Below are 8,847 nucleotides of genomic sequence, written 5' to 3'. Positions count from 1 at the left end.
CTTGGGCTGAGCTTATCTCAAGCCAATATAACTTCGTGTTTCAGCAGCTTTCTCGCTATATTTTTTTACCTGATGATGGTTGCTTGTGTTGCGATCGAAACGTCGTGATCTATTATTTTTTCTACCTACGTGACTTTACCGAAAGAACCAAAGAGTATTGTGATTGTAATTTTGATTGTGATTGTTGTGGTGGAGGTGGTGATATTGATGGTGGTGTTAACGATAGCGGTGATTTTGGTGGTTGTAATGGTGGTATTGATGGTGGTAATGGTGGTTGACTATTACCCCTCTCGTGTCCTTCCACCACCAGGTTTAAGAATCTGCTGGTGTCTGTGCTGGAGGTGGACGTCGGATATCTGTGCAGTCTGGAGTGGTGGACAATAGACTTCTGCAGCTCAACCAGGTGGACGCACTGGGCAGGGAGCAAGATGGTGGTGGCCTTAGAGACCCACTTACTCCCACAGAGAGCCATAGACTCACTCACAGAGTGCACTCACACAGAGAGCCAAAGTCTCACTGACACAGAGCCATAGGCTCACTCACATGGAGACACATAGACTCACTCACACAGAGAACCATTGATTAACTCATTGTTTTTTTCGGTAAAGTCACATATGTAGAAATACCATAAAATTATATTAAAATAAATCAAGCACGACGTTTCGACCGCAACACAAGCGATCTTCATCAGGTGTAAAAACAAATAGCACATAAGGTGACATCAACGCAACACATAGAGAGTGTTAAACTGCACGGAGGTAAATACAACAAGAAGATGAGAGACGAGAATTCAAAAAACCTAAGAAAATTTTACGTGATGCAATACCAGTTGGCCAACGACACAGTTAGACACTTGCCTGGCAGACCACGAATTTCAGAAGAGTGCTAAATTTCGTGTTCATCCTCTGGGTTGAACATACCAGCATAGACAGAGTGAACAAATACGAGGTATAAGATAGCAGAAATACATATACAGGGACACAAGAGGTAAGAAGAGGAAAGACGGACAGAGAAGCAAGAAAAAAGGAGCCGGATGGATGAACAGACAGAGGCTTAAAATAAGTAGCAGAGGTGGGGGGAGGGGCCGAAGAAAGCAAGGGGCACCCCACCCCACCCACCCCACCCACCCACCCCACCCCACCCACCCCACCCCACCCCTCCCACCCCTCCCACCGATCCTCCCCCCAACCCTCCCCTCAACGCTCCTTTCACTCCTCCCGTCACCCCTCCACCCCTCTCCTTACTGCTGCGTAAGGGCCAGAGGCTGAGAGCACAGCAGAGGAGGCTACACGGGGAACTGGGCCGCGTCAGGGGCGAGAGACGCGGGGCGACTCGACACTTCACAGCGGCCTTCATAGATGTGTACTGCTTCATTCATAGGAGCTCAATAACAGCACTTGCCCCACCAGTCTGTGGAGCTCCATGGGGGATGTTTGTGTCGGAGCTCGTGCTGTAGGCATAGACGACGCGCGACCGTGGATCCTCTATAGGGAGCGCTCGTCTGCTGTGGGTCGCATGGAGCTGCACGAGCGGACACCGCCGCAGCGATTCCCATACCGAGTCACGAGATAGGCGCTGGAAACAATTGCGCTGAAGTGTGTTGCTGGGTGGATGAAGCGAGCACCACCATGGTGTGCTTGCCTTGTATGGTCAGTCGTGTGACTGATTATTATAATATATTAATTCACACCTGTGCACCGTGTCATGGCAGTTTCTCTGTTTTCCTTCATTGCATTTTTATTTCAGAAATATTTCACCTGCAAAATAGATTGAGTTTGAATATCTCATGCGAAAGGGTGCCCAGGGCATGTGGGGTCGTCCAATTGCACAGTGTTTAGCGCACATCACTACACACCCATGGACTAAATCCAGAGGCGAGTGACAAATGAATCAGTTCTGCCCCCCTCGCTTCACCAACCCGCACTAGTCGGCGTGGTGAAATATGGTAAAAAATCAACACGACCGACAGGGCATAGGGTGTCCATTATCCAGAAGGGCTTTACTTTATTATCACATCCACATCTAATTGTGGATTTGGTTATTTTTCTTTAGTTATCTTTGTTGTATAAATACAACTTGACAAGATGTGTACTGCTTCATTCTGGTACATTTACTGTTTTTCAGTGCATTTCAGCACTGGGTGTGTTTGTTGGATTTATTGTTTGTCGATTTTTCATTGAACTGACAAATGGTGTAATCTGGTCCCTTGGGTACCCAGGCCTTCCTATAGTATAACTCCAGGAATCGGCAGATTTTTATTTTATTGTACCAAGTAAGGACCACTGAGCTATATAGCTATTTTTCAAAAGCAACCTGGCCACAAATCATAGCTCAACGAAGTGGCTTATCACGTGGAAATTTGTAGCAGCCAAATACTGTAAACGCATATTTCTAAATGTGGAGGGAAAAAAACTCGAGGATCCAGAGAAAAACCCACGCCACCACGGGGAGAATATGCAAACTCCAAATATCCAGGCGTTGGGGTTGGAATCGAACCCACGACCTCCTGCATTCCAGGTGAAGGGGATAACTTGTTGCCACCACTGAGCCCCTTGTTAATCTGATGTGGTATACTGGTACAGCACCTGGTGGCCTCGGTCACTTTACTGACCTTTGCACCATTGTGTAGTCGGTTCAATTGAGTCGCAGACATACTCTTTGGAGGCAACAAATGTATTTATACCAACACGAAGGGGTAACTTCCCTTTTACCAGATAACAACCTATGGTGGTGGACCACCAGGCTATCTGCGCTAACACTCTGGGATAGCTACAACGAGCAGGACTCCAGCTTGAGTCCTGCCCATGTGTTGGTGACTCTTCACGGACGTTGAATGTAGATCTTTCAGAAGACAACAGCAAAGCTGAACCCCGGTCCCTCTGGGGACCCGGTTTATATGCTTACCAGTCGTGGCCGGCTCCGCCCTTGGCCACAACTACCTTCTCGATTCCTATTGCAAGATCTCGCCCTGACACGTGACTACCCACTAACCCCAACTTGTGGCCCCTGTGTAGAATTTACCCGTCATGTACCTTCCAGGGTCAAACAAAGTGCAATGGCCCACATTAACCTCATTCATGGCTGACACTTTCACACCCCTCCTATAGAGAACAGCACTGCACGCCACACGTGGTGCCACTCAGCGCCATGACTCAGCGCTCACCAAGCCCCACTAAGGCTGGTACTACACCCACATATATGGGGTGTCGGTGATGTAATTACATCGCACGCCGTGCCTCTCAGGCCGGCACTACACAGTGGCATTCCCGATGTCACTACATTACCCCCCTCCCCCCCCCATTCGTAGCATTCAGCCGTCCTGGCTGTCAACTCCCCCTTAAAACTAACCAAGTGAATAAGTTCTAGATTTGAAGCTTTCGTGACTGCAAGGATCCATACTCTTTGGTTCTATTCGGTAAAGTCACGTAGGTAAAAAATAAAACAACAAAATTCATGACGTTTCGGCCACAACACAAGTGGCCTTCATCAGGTGAAGGGGACCGTACTGTCATGAGGACAGCGTTGGAGTGAAGACAGTCCAGCCCAGGTCGCGTCCTTTTAAGCTGTGTGGGAGGAAACAAAATACTTTGACAAAGGAATTAGCATAAAATGACCGTAACGCACAAGAGGACCGGCACGGGGGGGGAGGGGGTGTTAAGTGGAACGTAGAGGACCGGCACGGGGCGGGAGTTTACAAATGTAGGTGTGAAGTGAAATAAGCTTCTATGAAAGTTTGGTATATCACTATTTGGATAAATACCATTGAAAATTAGTTTAATGTTTGGTATGATTTAGAACATCTTTCCAATGGTTGCTTAAGTGAATAAGGTGATAAAAAGCGAGTAAAAGTGACTAAACGCTATGTGTGCCTCAATAATTAACAATAACAAATAGCATATAAATACCCAAGCCCACCTATACAATATATACACTAGCTACAAATGTACAGAACAACACGAGAAAGTATAAAACGCGAATGCACGGAATCCCCTCCATCACCAACAACTCCCATCCTCACTGTGTAACAATACCCATAAGCACAACAAAGGCTAGGTTCAGCCAATAACCGATATGGCCTACTGAGTGTGACAAGCAACTGATGGTGTGGGAGTGTGTGTGCATGGGTGTCACAAAATCCGAAGAGTTTTTGAGCGAGTCCTCGTGGCTGGGTCTCCAGTGGAGGTGGGCTCACTCTCTCTGGAGGTCCCAGGGGGAATATGCAACTGTCCAGTCGAAGAGCAGTAGGCCGGGTCGACGGGTTCTCCTCTCCCGAATCAAGTGAAGACAGCGCAGGCGGCGGCTCGGGGGAAATCAGGCGCGCGGCACCTGAGGGAGGAAGCACACGACTCCGCTGAGGATCAACCTCAACGGGCACACATGCCAGCTCGCCGGACACATCTGTCCCTCGGCGCCCACAGTGTGGAGATGGAACAAACTCACAGGGAGCAATAAAGGGCTTAGGGCAAGAGGAGTGTACAAACCAACTCCGCCGCCCCAAGCGGATCTGGACACACTGCAGTCGAATGACCCGAATCACATCAACCAGCCCTCTCCAGGGTTTGAGCAAATTGGGCGATGTACCCAACGGTACCTGTGGACAGTGCAACCAAGCTCTGTCCCCAGAGCTTGGTTGCACTGAAGTACGGAAGCCCCTCAGCCATTCATTGGCCAATCGGCACAAATCAGAATTTACCCTGGAAGTCTCCCGCACTTCGCAGCACACGGAGTCAGAGATTTAAGATTTTGCCTTGTTGGGTGCGGCTTGTAACTGAACATGAATCAGGGGGTCGTGTTCTCGCTGACCTGATGACTCAACATGGAGGTCAGAGTCCTGTGCAGCCACCTCAACCATACCATCCGTCTGCGGATTGTGCGGTGACATGCGTACTTTCTTGGTTCACAACTAACGCACACCTCTTGCAATAATTTTGAAGAAAATGTTTTGCCCTGATTGTTCAGAAGACGTTCGGGAGCACTCTTGTCCATAATGTAGTGGGTAATAAACTGGAGGAAGCTTACTCTGAGGCAACACATTTATTATAACATTAACAGGTTATTACACAATGGGGTAATGGCCCCTTTCACCCGATACTCTATGGAGGTAGTCCCTCCAGACTAGCTTGCCTCTCACTGGCTATCACGGCATCTATACTGCTGGGGCTTGAGTCTTCCCTTGAGTCTTCACGGGTTATCAGCTGGAGCTTTCACTGGTACAAGCTCGAGCCGACCCTAGCCAGGGGTTCTGCTCTGCCCATTGGGCTCTTCTCTTCAGGGCTCCAGGATGCTCTTCAGTCTTCGGCCGGACAACAACTGCTGGGACCGCTCAGGGACCTGACTTATATATAGGCTCCTGGCTCACTCCGCCCCTGGCCACGCCTTCCTTCTAGGACCGTCTCCGAGGGTCTGGAGAATGACATCATCTCCCCAGCCCCCTTCCCGGGATCTGGGGTCCCGACCGTTGGCCACGATGCTCCCCCAGGGATTGCCTTGGCCAACGGCCCGTCATCATTAATCCAGCAGGTTCAGCCTCCCCTCTGCTCCCTACTGACACAAGCTAGTACTGACGGCTATGATTAGTGGCGATCATGTTCAACCATGCCACTACAATTACGTAGCCATTGAGGAATGCCTCAGTGATCTTTGCCGCCAACTGTTTGGGAAGCGGCCAGGCCACAGGCCATCATGAGAAATACTCGACTCCCACCAGAAAATATTTAGTCCCACAAGCGGCTTCTACCGCGTGCACTGCACACACCCCTTCAACAAATTGGCAGCATCCTCAGCCATGCCAGGCCAGAAGAAATCCGACTTACGTGTGGCCAATGCTAGTTTATGCACACCCAAGTGCAACAGACGCTCGTGCACCACCCAAATGACCTTACTCCGCAGGGCGGTGGGCACAACAATGTTGGAACATCGCATCTCTCCGCCCCAATGCATGAGCAATCCGCCTCTGAGAATGAAAGAGGCGACACCCCATCGATCCTCGCCCCCATCAGTCTCTTTGACACGGCATCGCAATTTAAGCAGGGAAGCGTCCTCAACCTGGAGGCGCCCCCATTCGTCGTGGTCCAATCCAATGACAGCATCACGCGCCACTGGATCCCCAGCCCCCTCAGATGTTACAACCTCGGCCGATGCCGTAAGGGTAGGGGGCGAGTTTTCGTTGCGCGGCTTACAGTGACCGGAGCCCGAAAAACTTGCGCAACTCTCGTTCGTGGGTAATCGCGACAGGGCGTCCGCGTTCGTGTGATGGGAGCCTTTGCGATAGGTAACCTGAAAAGAGTAGTCCTGGAGGACCTCCAACCAGCGTGAAAGTTCGCCAGATGGCTGGTCAACCTGCAGCGCGTACTGCAGCGCCGCGTGGTCCGAGCGCATCTCAAAGTCTCTCCCATACAAATATGGAAGATACTGTTGCAAGAAAAACACGATAGCTAACAGTTATCAGCGTGTGACACAGTACCGCTGTTCAGCCGGAGACAGCACTCTGCTTCCTTATGCGATAACACTCTCGACGCCATTGACAACTTGAAACAGAACAGCTCCAATGCCAGTGTTACTAGCATCTGTATCAAGGACAAACGGCAAGGAAAAGTCGGGGTAGTGGCAGGGAGGGGCGTTCACCAAGCCATCTTGGAGTGCAACAAATGCGGCCTCCTCATGGGTGGTGCCGATGTCACAAGTCGAGGAGACTGAAGTGCTGTGACAAAAGGGCCATTGCCTGAATCGTCTCTTACTATAAACATTTCATTTCAAAGCGGTGTTATCGAAGAAGTTTTTTTGGAAGATAAATAACATCGCTATGGGGGGAGGGGGACATAGCGGGATTGAGGGGGAGCGATTAGGGGGGTTATAGAGGTGGGTGTTGAGTAAAATAGTATCAGTGTCTTGTGCTCGAGCCTAGGGGCTATGCCAAGGGGCTAGGACATTCGAATGAACGTCTCATCTTGCCACATGCTTTTTTTACTATCTCCATCAGTAACAAAATCAATCTACAAAGCAACGCTGCTTCTAAAATCGGTATAGTACTCTGAAGCATGTAAAAATGGTAATGTACTGTCAATCGTATTTTAACAGGAGCATTGTCTCTTTAAAGGTCACGGTTTTTGTTGTTGACATGAACTCTATTGGCTTCCACCTCCCTGTTCACAGAGATCGTCAATAGAGGCTGAAGTCTGTTACTCGCGCACAGTCAGTCGAGGGAGTGATAGCCCCCACTGTGCCCTTCAGCCCGTGGCGTTGCCTATGAGACTCATTGTCCCGTAACATCCCGAGTTCACAATGTCGATTAAAGCGACACCTTTGTTTAATAACGATCCATGAAATGAGTGGGACTTTATATAGTGTGACAGTCTTGTCTTTGGGAATACTGTACTCATGTTTGTTTCTGTTGCCTGGTTTTTAATTGGTAAAGCTGTGATCGTGTTTGATCCCTCCACTGGTATCCGATTAATTTCTGCATCAAGCACAATATCCCCTTTGCTGTCTTCAAGTTCCACCATGGACACGCTCCTGTTTGCCTCTCCCATCATCTCATTCCCCTCCCAATGTTCTCCTATATCGTCCCTACCATCTCGCTTTACTCCCCTTCACTCATTCTCCGCCCAGCAACCAAGGCTTCCAGTTGGAACTTCTAATCAACCTTTACTCATTCGGAGGTCACTCATTCCCTTTTCTTTTGATGCAATTATTTGGGCCTGTCACTTACCATCCACAGATTTCTCCTGTGATCATCACTGTATGTTCTCTCTTTAGAAATGTAGGCTGAATGTACACCACCTTGTTCCCAATGATGATTGTATCTCACTGATGTGCACATCACCTTGACAGAGGCTCTTTTTAAAGGCACTCTAATTGATTATTTCTCATTTCACAGCCTCCACTACACTACTCAGCAGATTATGCCCCACTTTGTTCGTCAAGACTTGCTTGAGGCAAATATAAGCATGGTCCAACAACCTCTATGACTGACACGGCACGAGTAAGACTGCCTGCAGTCCAACCAAAAAGGCTGCATCATTGAAAGCTGGTTTCAAGCCTGCCCTCCACGTGTGTTAAAAGATCTTACTCACCCATGTGATGATAGTTGAGCCTCTGGGTGTCAGCATTTCTGCTCTGATATTGCAAGTGTTGGATACTAGTGATTTCTTTCATTTTTCTTAGGGTACCTCTCACTTTATACTCAAATGGCTCAATGCAGAAGGTGTAGGGTCTTTGGTTGCTGTGGCTTGCATGAGCTCTTCAAAGGGATATGACGAAGAGCGATTCTGCATTTGGGAGCATAATTACTTCTAGCATGCTAGTTTCTGCCTTCAACTGCTGAGGAGCTTGCCACTGGCATTTGTAATTGCGCAGGAAATATTGAAGTAGGCTCCCCTGAGCTGACTGAAGTTTGCAAAGTCATCCTTTATTTGACTGAGAGTTATTATTCAACTGCTGCAGCTTTTCCATCAGGCCCCCTCTGTTCATGCCAGATCTGAGTTTTGCATTGCCTTCTTAGGCCCTTGTAGCAGTTTTTACGTTCTTTTTTCAATTAAACACCACGTTTAATCACTAATCCATTCATTTCCAATATTGCAACAGGTTGTTGGGCAGGTCTTGGCGGCGTTGTTTACATAATCTTGAAATTGTCCCAAACTGTTGGTTCCTCATTAGACAGGAGTGTGCATTACCACTGCCCACCTCCACATTACAACCATCCCCACCATAAGAATTATATCCAGTATGAGCTGGAGAAGCTTTTGTTGAACTTCGAGAGTACTACTAAGAAATGGGGTTTACGTTCATCCCCACATAAAAAAGCACCTGCCTGGGTATTCTGTGTCATCGTATTCTCCCATCCCTCCA

The 8,847-nt window shown here is 48.6% G+C and overlaps 1 long non-coding RNA gene across 1 annotated transcript; it reads left to right on the top strand.

The window, feature by feature from the left end:
• The first annotated feature begins 270 nt into the window (after window positions 1-270).
• LOC142922971 (uncharacterized) lies at window positions 271-2,085 on the top strand. Its single transcript, XR_012940447.1, has 2 exons — window positions 271-403; window positions 1,256-2,085. It is a non-coding gene; the product is annotated as an uncharacterized LOC142922971 (long non-coding RNA).
• Window positions 2,086-8,847: the final 6,762 nt, after the last annotated feature.

The sequence above is a fragment of the Petromyzon marinus genome, unplaced genomic scaffold (assembly GCF_048934315.1).
Source record: "Petromyzon marinus isolate PM22_M1 ecotype Great Lakes invasive population unplaced genomic scaffold, UKy_Petmar_22M1.pri1.0 PM_Scaffold_24, whole genome shotgun sequence".
Lineage (NCBI taxonomy): Eukaryota > Metazoa > Chordata > Hyperoartia > Petromyzontiformes > Petromyzontidae > Petromyzon > Petromyzon marinus.
The sequence above is the reverse complement of the archived record's forward strand: the minus strand, read 5'-3'. Positions and strand labels throughout refer to the sequence as shown.